Consider the following 14,932-nt stretch of genomic DNA (forward strand, 5'->3'; position numbering starts at 1 on the left):
ATACTTGGTTTTTGTAGGATGTAGACTTTTACTGTGGAGTAATAAGTTAACCCTCGTTGGTTTTCTGAATAGATCAGTGATGATTCTGTTATTGCTGGTGTCCTTGGAAATCTGCATATCTAAGAAAGTGGTTGAAGTACAGCTATGGGAAGAGGTAAACTTCAGGAAGGGGGTTGTTTGATTGAGGTAAGTGATAAAATCTCCAAGCTGCAAGGTGTCACCTTCCCACACAATGAAGACATCATCAATAAAACGTAAATAGCATGTGATATGCTGCATGTAATCTGTGTTGTTTAACACAAAGTCCTCCTTCCATTTGCCCAGGGCTATGCTAGCTATGCTGGGAGCCATGGCAGCCCCCATTGCTATACCAGTTTTTTGTTTGTAGTGTTTGCCATTGAAAATAAAGAAATTGAAGTCCAGTACAAGATTAATGAGCTTGCTTAACTTTTGCAGTTGTGCCTGTGTACCCTGATTATGTTTCTTAAAAGACTCCATAGCTGCTGTTATACAGTAATTGTGAGGGAGCACTGTGTACAAGGATTCCATATCAATAGTTACCAAAATACTGTCAGCTTCCACTGTAATGTTTTTTATTTTCTTCAAAAAATCCATTGAATCTCTTATGTATGACTTATTCTTTTCTGCTAGTGGTTTCAGCAAGTAATCAAGGTAAATGGCTGTGGCTTCAGTAAGGGAACCTCCACTTGCTACCACCGGTCTATAAGGTTGGTCTCTGTTCTTGTGTGGCTTTGGTATTTAAAAATACAATACACCTCTAAGATCACAGTGTAGTAAAACAAGCAGTATACCAAGAGGCCAAGATCACATACCACCTTAGTCCCATGTGTGATATCCGGTGAACACTGCATGCATTGCAAACAGTGACCACAGAGCAAACAAAGCTAGGCAAAGAAACTCCTGGTGTCATATGTTGTGCCCAGGGGATGTACAGTTAGGTAGTAGGTGTGGCCTGCTGGACAGGACCCTGCCTGACACAATGGTAACTGTACCTTGGAGGTACTGCCACAAAAGACAAACACATATCATGAGGATGGTCCACATGCACTGGGTGGCAGTACTGCAACATGACACAGAAGAGCTACTGTTACATAACAAGTAGTAGCCTGTCAGATGCATTCTCATGGTATGACAGATATAAGTGGTAATGGCAGGTAGGTTTGAATGAAAAGTAGAAGAAGAAGAGGATTGCTGGATATACAGAGCAGTCCACTGTGCAAGAAAGACAAGTGGATGGATCATAGCATAATAGAAGTCTACTAGGCTAATGACCCTAGAGCCTGTTTATGTCTAGCCATTCATGCCCCACTTTCCCAATTATCATTGCCCACAGACAAAAACAGCTATATGCATATGTCTTAGGGCTTCTACAAGCTGCCCCTGTCCATAAGGGATGCAGGTGATGAAGGTGACAAGCCATGGATGAATTTGCAGTTTCCTGTCCTCTGGTCCAAACTGCATTTGAATAGGCTTAGGGAGGAGCTCTGCTTCACATGAATGGGGAGTGTTCATAGGTTCATAGGTTCATACTAGGCTATCTGCCCTAGGGCATTTATAAGCCTAGCCAGAGTGTGTTTGGCTTTCGCCAACCATTTTAAATTAATTTTGCTATGCCCTTTTTTGAGGTTAGTATACTGTGCCTCTGTCTAACAGTGACACAGAAGTGATACCCGGGGTAAACCTACGATCCCCCATCCACTCATCAAGATTCCTCTTGAAGAGAGTCAATGAGGGACTCTGCCTAATCTGGACTGGGATTTTATTCCAGAGTGAAGGGAGCCTCTGGGTTATGAATCTGTCCCTCCAGCATGTCCTATTTATTTCAGTGTTGAGGTCCAAGTCTCCCGAGCACATAGCTCGATGGGATTTGGATTTTCTGAGGTGCAGCATGTCCATTAATTCCGGATTTTACATGGCTTTATACGTCAGGCACAGATCGCCTCTGAGCAGGCGGTATGCCACTGAGTAGAGCTGGAGTTTCTTTAACCGGGCAGCATATGGCATCTGTTTGAGCCCTTTGATCCTCTTGGTGAGGTACTTTTGGGGTCTTTCCAGTTGCTGCAGGTGTCTGGTAAGGTACATCCCAAAAGGGGCATTGTACTCAATTATGGGCCTGATGAGGGATGAGTAAAGAGGCACAATGACCTCCCCTGATCTAGATGTGAATCCCTTCATGATTAGGTGGGCTATATAAAATGTTTTTCTAACCACTTTGGCCACGTGGTTGTCAAATGAGAGATTGCTATCAACTTGGGTCCCCAGGTCCCTAATTACTTCTTCCGTACTTAATGGATTACCACTTATGTGGTAATTTATGGGCACTTTGTTTTTGCCAAAGGGGATGACTATACACTTTTTGGCATTTAGCTTGAGGCCATGGCTCTGGCACTAGTTGTCTGTTTCTATGAGGCCCTTTTGGAGGATGCTTGTGTCGGCTGGAGAGTCGATTATGGCGCCCAGTTTGCAGTCATCTGCGAACTTGGTCAGCCACAGTCCTTCCGTGTTGGCCTGTACCTCTGAGAAATATATACCGAACAAGAGAGGTCCCAGGACTGAGCCTTGTGGGATGCCACTTGTTTGGTTTGGAGTCTGACATGGCTCCAGCAATTCTAACCATGTGGGTTCTGTCCTTGAGCCAGTTTGCAACCCATCTAGTGACATAGGGGTTTATATTTAAGCTGGTGAGCTTATCTATAATGCCCGAGTGGGGTATTGTATCGAAGGCTTTTGCGAGGTCCAGGTAGGCTGTGTGGACCACCTTCCCCTCGTCAATGGCCTTGGTGACTGTTTCAAAGAAATCAACCAGGTTTAAGAGGCAGGATCTGCCCTTAACAAAGCCGAACTGGGTAGGATCCAGTGTCTGTAGGTCCCCAATATCTTTATTTATAAGGTCCATGATGATCCTTTCCATAGCTTTGCAGACAAAGCTAGTCAGGCTTATGGGGCAATAGTTTCCAGGATCCGTTGAGGCACCACCTTTGTGAAGAGGGACCACTGTTGCTGTACGCCACTCTTTGGGTACATATCCTGTAGTAAGGCTGAGATTGAACAGTAGTTTTATGTTTGGGTTTAGCTCTTCTTGGAGTTCATGTAGGACGCAGCCCAGGACACCGTCTGGTCCCATTGATGCTGTGTTTTTTGCTTTGGAGAGGGTGGCTCTTACCTGAGCATCTGAGATGTCAGGGGGCAGCACTCTGCTGGGATAGATATTTGCCCTTTTGGTGGGGAGGGGGGGAGAAGTTTGCGATGAACCTGTCAGCTAGGATGTTGACAATGTCTGTGGGTTCGGTGTATTTTTTGTCATTTTGGACTAATTCTGAGCATATCTGGGAATTCCCACCCAGGTTCCTAACATAACTAAAGAAAGCCTTGTGATTATCCTTAGTGTCCTGTGCAATTTTTCTCTTGAAGCTGGCCTTAGACGATTTTATGAGTGCCCGTAGTTTTTTGCTAATACTGATCAGAGATGCCTTCCCTTTTTGGGATTTTGCTCTATCATGTAGTAGCTTCCTCCTTCTGTTGTATAGTTTGTTTATGGCTAGGGTCCACCAGACAGGATGTCTGCCTTTGGAGGATTGGGTCTTGGTTTTATTTGGGATTGCATGATCCATGCATTCCTGAAGGTGTTCATAGAATGCGTTTATAAAGGATTCTGCGGTCTGAGCCGTATTTTCCACAGGCCCAGGGGCTTTGAAGGATTCCACCTCGGTTTTGAGGAGTGTGAAATTTGCTTTAGAGAAGTTTTTCACTGTGGTTTTCTGGGCAAGGGGTGGGGTCGGGATGTGAATATCCAGTGAGATTAGTTTATGGTCTGATCTTACCAGTGAGGGATACACTTCTGGTCTGGAGCATAGAGTCCCCATGTTGGTGATGATCAGGTCCAGTATGTTTTCCCCTCTTGTGGGAGTGGTAACAAGTTGTTCCATAGCATTTGAGTTTATAAATTCTAGGAACCTTTGGGCTAGGGTTATGGAGCTAGAGTAATGCTCCCAGTCTATGTTTGGGTAGTTGAAGTCGCCCAATATAATGGTGTTTGGAGAGACCTTCATATTTTCCAGTGTTCTCAGGAAGGCTGAGTGGAATTCCTGGGTTTGGGAGGATGGTCTGTAGCAGGCTATAAACTGGAAGGCAGTTTTACCACTGTTAGTTGCACATGGATAGTCTCTGATGCTTCGTGCTGTGCCACCAACCTGGAGGTGTGGGTATCTTTGACGAATATTGATACTCCCCCTCCTTTTGTGGTTCGGTCCAAGTTTTGGGGCCGAAAAGCAAGGTATGAGGTATAACCTGGTAGTGCTGGGGTGCTCTCGGGAGCCTTGAACCAGGTTTCTGTTACTGCACAGATATCGATGTTCTCCATGCTAAGGAGAGTTTCGAGTGCATGCATCTTGAGGTTTAGACTTCTGGTGTTGAGTAGCACTACTCTTAGTTTCTTATCCCTTGTGATACCTATGGAGGTGGGTTTGTCTTTTGAGCCTTGCCTAAAAAGGCACTATGGGGGTAGCAAGAGCCTTTGCCAATATCCGAAAGCCCAGGGGTGATAGGTGCAAGCCGTCCCTAGCGAAGCATCGTGGCTTGTCGAGCATGTCATCCCAGGCTGGCAGGCATTGGATCCCCTTTGAATGACACCAATACTTAAGCCAATTGTTGAAATTGATCATCTTGTCTTCATATTGTGGCATCATTCTTGGTGAGGGTAAGATGCTACTCAAGGTCAGGTTCATACCGGCCTGGGCTACATGCTCAGAGAGCTCCTCTATGTCTCTTTTCATGTAATCCAGGGAGGTACGTCTCAGGTCATTCACACCAGCATGGACAATGACTGAGTCATATTTGTACTTGCCTTGGAGTGACCTGAGTGCTTGTGTTATGTGGCGGATCCTAGCGCCCGACAGGCAGCTCACCGTGACCTTCTCCTTGTACAGCCTGGTGAGCGGGACGTCAGTGTGCCTGACGATAGAGTCACCTATTACAAGTGTATCAGGTGTGTTGTTTAGCCTTAAGGGCTGAGACTGTTCGGCACACTGGCTTTGTGAGCTATGTGTTGCACGTGTTTTGTTTTGGGGTAGCGGTTGCTTGGGTGTCTGCTTTGGAGGTCTCTGCTGCTTAGGCAGATTTTTATTTAGAGCCTCCGAGTATGTTTTTGTGTGTTTATGTGTTTGGTTTGCTGTCGTGGTAGGTCTATGTGAGACTGGAATTGTAGTGAGTGTGGTTTCTTTTTCCTCCAGACTGGTTACGCCAGTACTGAGTTGAGAGAGCTTAGCCTCCAGTTTGGCTATATGGTTGCATCTCTCACATGTGTTGGAATTTGTTGGGAGGAGGAGAGGGTTGTCTGTGTACATGAGGCAGTTGTAACATTGCCTCAAGATTCCCAGATTCACCAGCTGGACCGGAGAGGAGATTGACAACTGACCTTTGGACATGCTAGAATAGTATTGGGAATTCCTTTATAATTGAAAGAAAAGGGCCAATGGGGAACAAGGTACTCAAGGGGAGTTTGTGAGGGTGTAGTGCTTTTAATTTTTTAGTGCTGACTTATATAATTGCTTTAGTGAGCAAGTGCCAGGTAACTTAAATGCAATGTGCTACAGGTAACTTAAATGCAAAAATGACAAACAGTAACTTTCATTCAAGTGAAACAAGGAAATAAGTACAGTAAGCAATGCAGATATCACTAGGGATCCACAGAAGTGCTGAAAAGCCGTGTTTTAGGTGGAATTAGCGTTTCAGGGAAATAACAAGCAAACAAACAACAAGCATACAAACAAAGCTAGATTCAGCAGGCCTGGATCTAGTCTATGCTACAGCAAACAAGGTGTACCAATTTCAGTAAGAAGCAGTTCAAATATGCAGGCACTATAAGCCTTTAACCAGAAATTCCCAGCTCAGAAGGGCAGAGTCCAGCCTCTCCTCCCACAAGAGTGCAGACCATGAACCCTCTTAATGTAAAATAACTGGCCTGAAGCCCAAGTGCTTAAACCAGAATTAATACACTTTTAGAATAACAGACACTGAGCCCTCAATCAGCAGTTCCCAACTTAGAAGGATGTAAGCTACCTGTCCTGCCACCACAGTGCAGACCACAAACCTTCTCAATGTAAAACAACTGGTCTGAAGCCCAAGTGCTTAAACTAAAAGGCTTAGAATGAGTTACACCAAGCGTCTTACTGAGAAGGGGTAATCTCTGAGACACATACCTGTCCCCTTAACTTGCTTTGTTTATGTCACTGATGAGATTTAGATCCTTACATTTCGGTAATTCTAGAGTTTATTTTGCAAGTAGATCCCTCAGGGTTGGATCAGAGAATACCTTGTAGGTTGCCCCTTAGTAGTCTGTAGGAGACTGAGTACAGAGATAGACTTTGTGTGGTCTGCACATGACATGTTATTTACACCTTGTATTCTTTTAGTGAAAAACCCCTGTGGCCATTCCAGCTTTTGCAAATGCCTCATCAGGCACATGCGGAAGGGTACATTATACCCAATTATTGGTTTAATAAGAGCTGAGTATAGTAAGACTATGATCATCTTAGATCTGGGTGCCATGCCTTTACTTATAAGTTGTGCCATGTAGAAGGATTTTCTCACCAAAATGGACAGGTTACTGACAACCAGAGTTTACAAGTCCCTTACCATTGGGTCTACTGTTTGAGGAGTGTTGCAAATGTTGTAATTTGCTTGGGTGGTCATCTTCCCAAATGGTATAATTATGCAATATTTTACACTGAGTTTTAGGCCATGGCTATAGCACCAGTTATTTGTCTGTGTTGGAATCACCTGGAGGATAGCTACATTTTTTGGGAATTCAATGATTGCTCCCAGTTTGCAGTCATCAGTAAACTTAGTCAGCACAAGACCAGCTGTTTTTTCCTTGACTTCAGTGAAGTAAATCCCAAATAGGAGAGGTCCCAGTCCTGAACCCTGAGGGACAATACTAGTAACAGGCCTCTTGGTGAAGGTGTATTCCCCCACCCTAACTTTGTGTGTCCTATCTATAAGCCATTTAGCTATCCATTAGGTGACATAGGGATTTATGCCTAAATTTATAAGTTTGCCTATAACACCCAAGTGAGGTATTGTGTCAAATGCCTTTACCAGGCTGAGGTAGGCAGTATGAACCATTTTGCTCTTATCCATGTCTCTAGTGATCTTCTCAATGAAGTCCACCAGGTTTAGTAGACATGATCTGTCTTGACAAAACCAAACTGGGATGGGTCCAGTGTTTGAAGGTTTCCTATATCTTTGTTTATCAGGTCCACAATAATTCTTTTCATGGCCTTGCATATTAAACTAATCAAAGTTATGAGTCTGTAGTTTCCTGGGTCTGTTGATGGTCTTCCTTTATGTAGAGTTGTGACCATTGCAGTCTTCTATCCCCTAAGGACAAAGGCTTTTGGAGGCTGTTGAATAGAGATTTTTATTTGGCTTGACAGGTCATGTTTTTACCTATTTAGGAGCCATCCTGAGATATTAGCAGGACTTATCAATGTAGTGGACCAGGAGTAAAGAGAGAAATAGTAACGGGTATTTCCTGGGGGTGGGGACAACTAGAGGTGATAAGGGTGAAATTGGGGTTAAATTTACCAGCCAGTTTGATATAGGGAATTCTATTTACTATTAGTGCAGCACACTGCTGGGGCTGGGTGTTCCCCTTAAGGTTGTGTATATAACTGAAAAATGCTTCATGACTAGCCTTAGGCTTGCAGGCTATCTTTGCTTTGAAGTTGGTTTTGGTGGACTTGATTAGTTATCATGAGTTGCTTGTTGAGACTGATTAGGGAGTTTTTGTCTATTGTTTTTGAGTAGGATTTTTTTTTCTTTTGTTGTACAACCTATTTATACTGTGGGTCCACCAAGGGGCCTTCTTTTTGGAGTTTTTCCTAAGTTTATTTTAGTTTGGTACTGGTGTTTCTATTCAGTTACTCACAAGCTTTTACAGGGTTTCTGTAAACACTTTGGCATAGGCCGCAGTTTCTCTGAGTTTGGTAGCTTGGAATTTAACCATGGCATTGCTTAATAAGAGGTAGTTAGCCTTGAAAAAAGGTCTTAAAGTTTCTGAGGTTTGCTGGGAGTTCAGGCTTTATAATTATTTCAAGGGTGACCACTTTGTGATCAGATTTGACTAGTGAGAAAATTACACCAAGGGATGTACAGCATTCCCTCACATTTGTGAGTACCAGATCCAGGATATTTGTACTCATAGCAGGTGTGTGCAAACTAGCTGTTCCAGAGTTTTTGCACTAACATAATCTAGGAATGTTTGAGCTTGCATGTCAGTGGTTGTGTATGTATCCCAGCTTATACATACATACATACATACATACAAATATTTCAAGCACGGGCATTAAAAGCCCTTCTAGCTTGCCAATATATCAAACCACTTGTTCCCATAATAATTTATTTATTTATTTTTATTTTACATTTGTTTACCGTCAAAGTCTGACTGGACACAGGTCCATTTTCAGCGGAGGCCCGGGGAGAAAAGCTCCACATTACAATACACTATATGAGAGTAAAAAGAAGTAGAACATACATACATATGGCATATATACACATCAGGACAACATGCTGGTGATTAACAAACATACATATAGCATATATACACACAACAGGACATCATGTTAGTGATTAACATTTCTTACAGTAGACAATCAGAGGTACATTTTTTTTTCTTTTGCAGTTATAAGTTTTGTAAGGTAAATGTATATGGGTTTGGAAGCTTTCAGGGGAGAAACTGGTCCAGGAAGTTCTTAAAAATATCTAAACTAGTACTTGCTTTTACATAATTTGGTAGTCTGTTCCTTGCATCAGCTACTCTATCAGAGAACCTACTAGTACACTTCTCATTCCTATAGAATCTTCTACATAGGTTGTCTGACGATTCTCTAGTACTTTTTGATAACCGCAAACATTCCAAAAGGTAGTTGTCTCTAAATGCCTTATATACTTGTATAAGATCTCCTATTAGATATCGATAAGAGAAACTGTACACGTTTAGATATTTTAGTCTTTCATAATAACAAATTTTCACATCCATGGATGCCCTTGGTATATTTCCGCTGTACTCTTTCCAGTTTACTCATGCTTGTTTTCTTATAGGGTTTCCGTATTGTTATTCCATACTCAAGTTTGGGACTAATGTAAATAACAAACAATGACTTCATCATTTTTGATTTCCTAGACTTTATAAATATTTTTATATGACCTATAGCTCTATAACTATCATTAAACAATTGCTTGATATGATTAGAAAAACTCATAGCTGAATCTACCTATAAGGACCCAGGTCCTTAAATGTCCTTAAATGAGTCTACAGTTTCAATCACTGTGTGCTGTATTAAATAGTTACTTTCCAGTTTATGTCTCCCAAATCTCATATGCTTAGTTTTTGATGTATTTATCAGTTTATGGTGGGATAGTTGTAATCACCCATGAATATGGTGTTGGGCTGAATGGTGAGTGATTCCAGTACATTCAAGTACGTGCTATGGTTATCCTGGGTCATAGTTGGGTACATATAGCTAGCAAGGCTATGGTATGGAACTTTACCTAAGGCTACACGGACATGGAGTAGCTTAAGCATGTCATATTGTTTAACCAAGCATGAGGTGTGAGTACTTTTTATGTAGATTGATAGACTTGCACCTCTTGTCCCTTATTGTACAATAGCTCTTCTAAATGTGTGAAAGTCATTATAGTCTTACACTGACAAGTTGCCTTCCACGACTTTAAGCCATGTCTCAGTAATCTGTTCTGGATGAGGAGCATTTCCAGGGAGTGGAGCTTCTTGTTAAGACTCCCAGCACTAGGAAGTAACACGTTTAGTTTATCTTGAGTAGACTTTACTACTTCGGTAGGTTTAACAGGCTAGTATTGCTTAAAATGCAGACTATAGTGGTGCATAATGTTTTGACCAATATCAGAAAGCATAATGGGGACAGGTGTGACTCATCCATGGCAGAGCAACATGGTCTATCATGTCCTTCCAGACTGACAAATATTGGATCGCCTTGGAATAACACCAGTAACTAAGCCAATTGTTAAAGTCAATCATCATCTTTTGTTTATATTGGGGCATCTTCTTTAGTGAAGGTAGAATGCTTCTAAGTGCTAGACTTATACCTGCCTGAGACACATAATCTGAAAGCTCTACTATGGCAATCTTCATATATTCCAGAGAGGTACATCTCAGGTTATTAACACCTATGTGGAATATGGCAGAACCATACAGGTACTTGTGGTTTAGTGTCCTGAGTGCATGCGTGATCTGGTTGATCCTTACTCCTGACAGGCAACTGACCGTGACTGTTTCCTTGTTCAGCCTGGTGAGTGGGTCATCAGTGTTTCTCATGATAGACTCTCCAATGACCAATATATTGGGTTGTGTGGTAATTTGCCTTAAGGGCGTAGAAGTTGAGACATTGTTAGACGTGGCTGTATGTGTCCCATGGAGTATTGTCTTTGTAAAGTATTTGGAAGGTTGCTGAGGATAGTGTATTTAAGGCCTTTGAGGGTTTGGCAAAATGTTTTTAAGAGCGTCAGCATATATGACTTTATGTGTCTCATCCATATTAAGTGTAGAGTGTGGGTGTGTGTTATTGGCAATCTGTTTGAAGATATCAGTGTCTACATGGGAGATATTTGTCTCCAAAGACAGTGTAATTACATCTCTCACTTACTGCATCAGTCTGCTTAAGAATAAGGTGGTTGTCAATAAGCATGAGACAACTGCTGCATTGTCTCAGGATGGCCATTTCCACCAGGCTGGCTACAGAGACAGTAGAAAAGTGCACATCCATGGCTGCAGATCCTCTTTTTGTGATCTATGAGGGATAGTGCAAGAGGGGTTTGTAACTAACTAAATTTGGAGTTGTTGGGCTGGGGAGAGGCCTAGGATTGATTTAAAACAATACTCTTGGGCTAATTCTTCTCAACGAGTAAACTAGCTGCTCTGTACTCAGCTAGATACTTCAGACAATAGCATAGAGGGTTTCATGTGGAGAATTACAGCTCTAGTTTCCTGCATCTATACAGGGCATAACAAACCACTACTTCTCAGCTCAGCAGAGGATATAGAAGATGAGCTATAAATGAATCTAATTTGTTGTTGTTGTTGCTGTTGTTGTTGTTTGTCTTTCCACTTTTTCCTGGTAAGGGGTCACCACAGCAGAACTCCAGTCCGCTAATGATTGGCAGTAGATTTTTACAAAATTCCAAGGTGCCAGCTCGACACCCAACCAACCTTCAATGAAGGCATACCCATTTATGCATGCATGTCTTTCGAACGCTACCCAACCATGGGGAGGACATGCAGTTACCACACAGAAGGCACTCCCAAGCCAAGCCGAGAATCGAACGGGAGAACCTCTTGCTGTGAGGTAACAATGCTACCACCGTACCACCGCAGCATTAAAAATGCTGTATAGGTGCATATGTAAGGCTCAGACTCTGCAGTAATTCACATTTTTCTTACTATTGCGAGTGATACTACAGTCTTAAGATCCCCAGACTAAGTTAAATGCAAACAGTAAAAATGCAGTATAAATATAATAAATGAGGCTCAAATTCTACAGCAATTCACAATTCTCTCGCTGTTGTTAGTGGTTTTACAAGACTAAGGTCACCAGACCAAGTAAAATGAAATGACTATGGTAATGGCAATATACACAGACAAACATTTAGGTGTGTTATAGCTAGTGACACCAGTCACAGCAGTGGAATGGGTTCCTATTGTGTGATCAAAAATTGTAAACGGCGAACGCGTATTGAGCAAACCTGATTGGTCGAAACGCATAACACGGAAATCGCCATAGGCAATATTTTCCTTTTTCTTCAATGCAGTGTGATCTTGGAGTAGGAATATTTAAGTAGCGGGGGTGTGGGGGGCACAGCCCCCCACATGGAGGGTGCAGATGGGGCTTGCCTCCCTGCCTACAGCGTTTAGGTAAGTATAGTTTTTTATTTTTATTTTTTTATCATATTTTCGAAATTTCAAACATCGCTCATATGGTGTCGACCATATGGTGCTCAATGTTTGAAACTTTCAAAAATATAATATAGACCCCAGTGGAACACATTCCTTCAGGCCATTTATGGTTCCCTCATCACTGGTTGCACTTTCTGGAATTAGGATGGGGGATGTAATAAGTCAATTCCATAAAAGAAAGGTATCATGCTTTCAAAACTGGTTTCGTAGAGACCCTGTCATTAACCTCGGGGGACTTATCACTTTTCAAATGTATAATCCACTCTTGTTCTTTCACCTCAGTTAAGTTCTTAAAGTCTCCCCCTCTTGAATTTGTGACCAAGACTTCTAATACTATAAATGTAAACCTGTGATTCTGTCCCTTGTCCAGTACATGCTGGGCTAGGGCATTCATAGTGTTTATATTTTTAATGTCATTAACATGCTCTAGCACTCTATCTTTCTTAATTTTCCCTACATAATAGGCATGGCATACCATGCAGTATGCAAAGTAGATCAAGTCCTTAGTTAGACAGTCCGCATAAAGGGAGGTATCAATAACAAAATTCAGCATAGGGTGTACAAACTTGTTACCTATATGTATAAACCTGCAGGCCTTACATTTCCTACAGGTAAATGTTCCTTCACGATCTGATAGGGGGATGTATACATCCCTCATGTTCTTATAGCATAACCAGTTTTGAAAGCATGACACTTTACACATTAAAGGTTTCTCTGTTTGTTGCAACCTCTCTGAGTGAATGAGATGTCTTAATTAATGCTGCCTGCTGACTGGGCTTTTATTAGTATAAATGAGTTTAGGCCGTGTGCGGTTTTAGGTCTGAAGGAGAAGCAGTTGTATAATTGACTGTGAAAGCACTTACTGTGTTTTATTGCTTCTATTGTTTTATGATGAATTAAAGTTTTTTACAGCACTCCAGCCATGGTATACTCTTTCTTTTTTGGAATTTACTTGGACTGTTTGAACAGAGAATATTTTGCCAAATTCTGGAATTTTGCTGTTATTGATGTGATAAGTAAACCTGAATTGCCAAGGTACGTGTATTAGTAGGCAAACAACAGCAGTATAAAATGTTTAAACTAAGTAGCTGTACAGCAAGAATAGGCAATACTACAAATATGCAAATATATACAGTTATAATACCAGTAGTATAGATGTACTCCTGCTCCTGAAGAGACATTCCATATGCTTCTGGTAGACCAGCTTTTTATACTCAATTTCTCCAGGAGCTGAAAAGCTAAAAAGAAAATGAAAGATGTCCATGACTCACATGTCCATCATGTGGATGAACAGTTATGCCTAAACAATCACATTTAGCTATCTGTTTTGAGAACTTACTGTAAAAATCTAGTGCAATTTTTCTAACCCCCTCCTCCTATTGGCTAAGGTCACTGTGATGCCTTTTCAAGTCACTGTACCTGTGCCTGCACTGTTCACTATTTCAGGTGAAGCCCATGGCATCGCTCACCATTCTGGCAAGACTGTGCTAGGCATCCACTTTTTTACTGGGAAACCTCTTAAGAATTGTGGAAGTTCTTGATTATGGATTTGTATACAACCACTGAAATGCTATTCCCTCTTAATTTTACTTAGAGGTCAGGTATAACTTTTTATCAACCAGAAGAAAAGTTCTGGATGGTAATTAATAAACAGTCGAAGGAATTTCTCTGGGAGTGGAAGAGGTCAAGAGTTAAGTGGGATACGTTGATCCTTTCCATAGAGCAAGGTGGCTTAGGATTGCCAGGTTTGAAGAGATACTTTATAGCTGCACACTTAAAACTCATATAAAAAACACAAACTGAAGGTTATAAATCACAGTGGAAGAGGATGTTAATGAAAAAATCTGGGCTTAAAGAAATATGAAGGGAGATCCTTAAGGAGAATATTAACAACTACATAGAACATTATATTCACAAAGTAGCAGGAAATATTCTAAGAACTAAAGCCAATGTAAGAATGGAGAAAGTAGATTTTTACCAATAAGGATGACTACAGAAAAGGCACAGGAAAACAGATAAGAAGTAAATGGAATTTACTAGAGAAAATTAACAAAGGGATCAAGGTATTGGGAGCAAATATGTAAGGAGTGGAAAGTTAATAGAATGGGATGAGGCCATGAATAAGTTTTGACTTCAGCTTAGAGATTGCCTTGTACACCAAGGATTGTGAACAGAAAACAGATAAATATTATGGGTTACAGAAGTGTTAAGTGAAAGAACTATTGTAGAGGTTTTAGTTTAATTTAGAAATAAGCATCTGTTAAAAAGAGGAATATGTAGTTATCCATATAAAATATCGTATGATAACTTTAAGACTCAATCAGAGGAGGTTAGAAATTATTGTAGAAAGAAAGAACAAAATACAATATACAAACGAATAGTTGGAAGACATCTGTATGGCTTTCAAGAGTACAAGAAAGTGCAGAATGTTTAGGAGTTTTGCTAGGAAGTGGTTGCATATATATTTTTATACCCCAAGCAGACTTCAGAGAATGTTTCCTAAGGCAGATAGCACATGCTGGGTGTATGAATGGGAAAGAGAGATAATTGGAAATGCATTCTGGGAATGTAACAAATTCCCTACCGGATTTTTTTATCAGAAATGCTTGGGAACCAAATGTTCATTACTAAAGACATGATTCTTTTGAGATGGGGTATAGGCTCTGAATTGTTTAAACATAGTAAGGCCTTACTAAGTCTAATGCTACTGGCAGCCAAAAAAAAAAACAAAAACAAAACAATTACTAAAAAAAAAAATGGAAATGAAAATGTTAACTAAGTAATTTAAGCAACGCTATAAAAGAGATAGAGGAGCTGGAGGTGTGATCCTTAGAGAAAAGACTGATAAATTACATAGACATAAATGAAATTTGTGATAACAACACTCACAGAATAACGTTCAAGATTAGGAGTGAGATATAGGGG

The sequence above is a fragment of the Protopterus annectens genome, chromosome 12.part0 (assembly GCF_019279795.1).
Source record: "Protopterus annectens isolate FY-2018-M chromosome 12.part0, PAN1.0, whole genome shotgun sequence".
Lineage (NCBI taxonomy): Eukaryota > Metazoa > Chordata > Ceratodontiformes > Protopteridae > Protopterus > Protopterus annectens.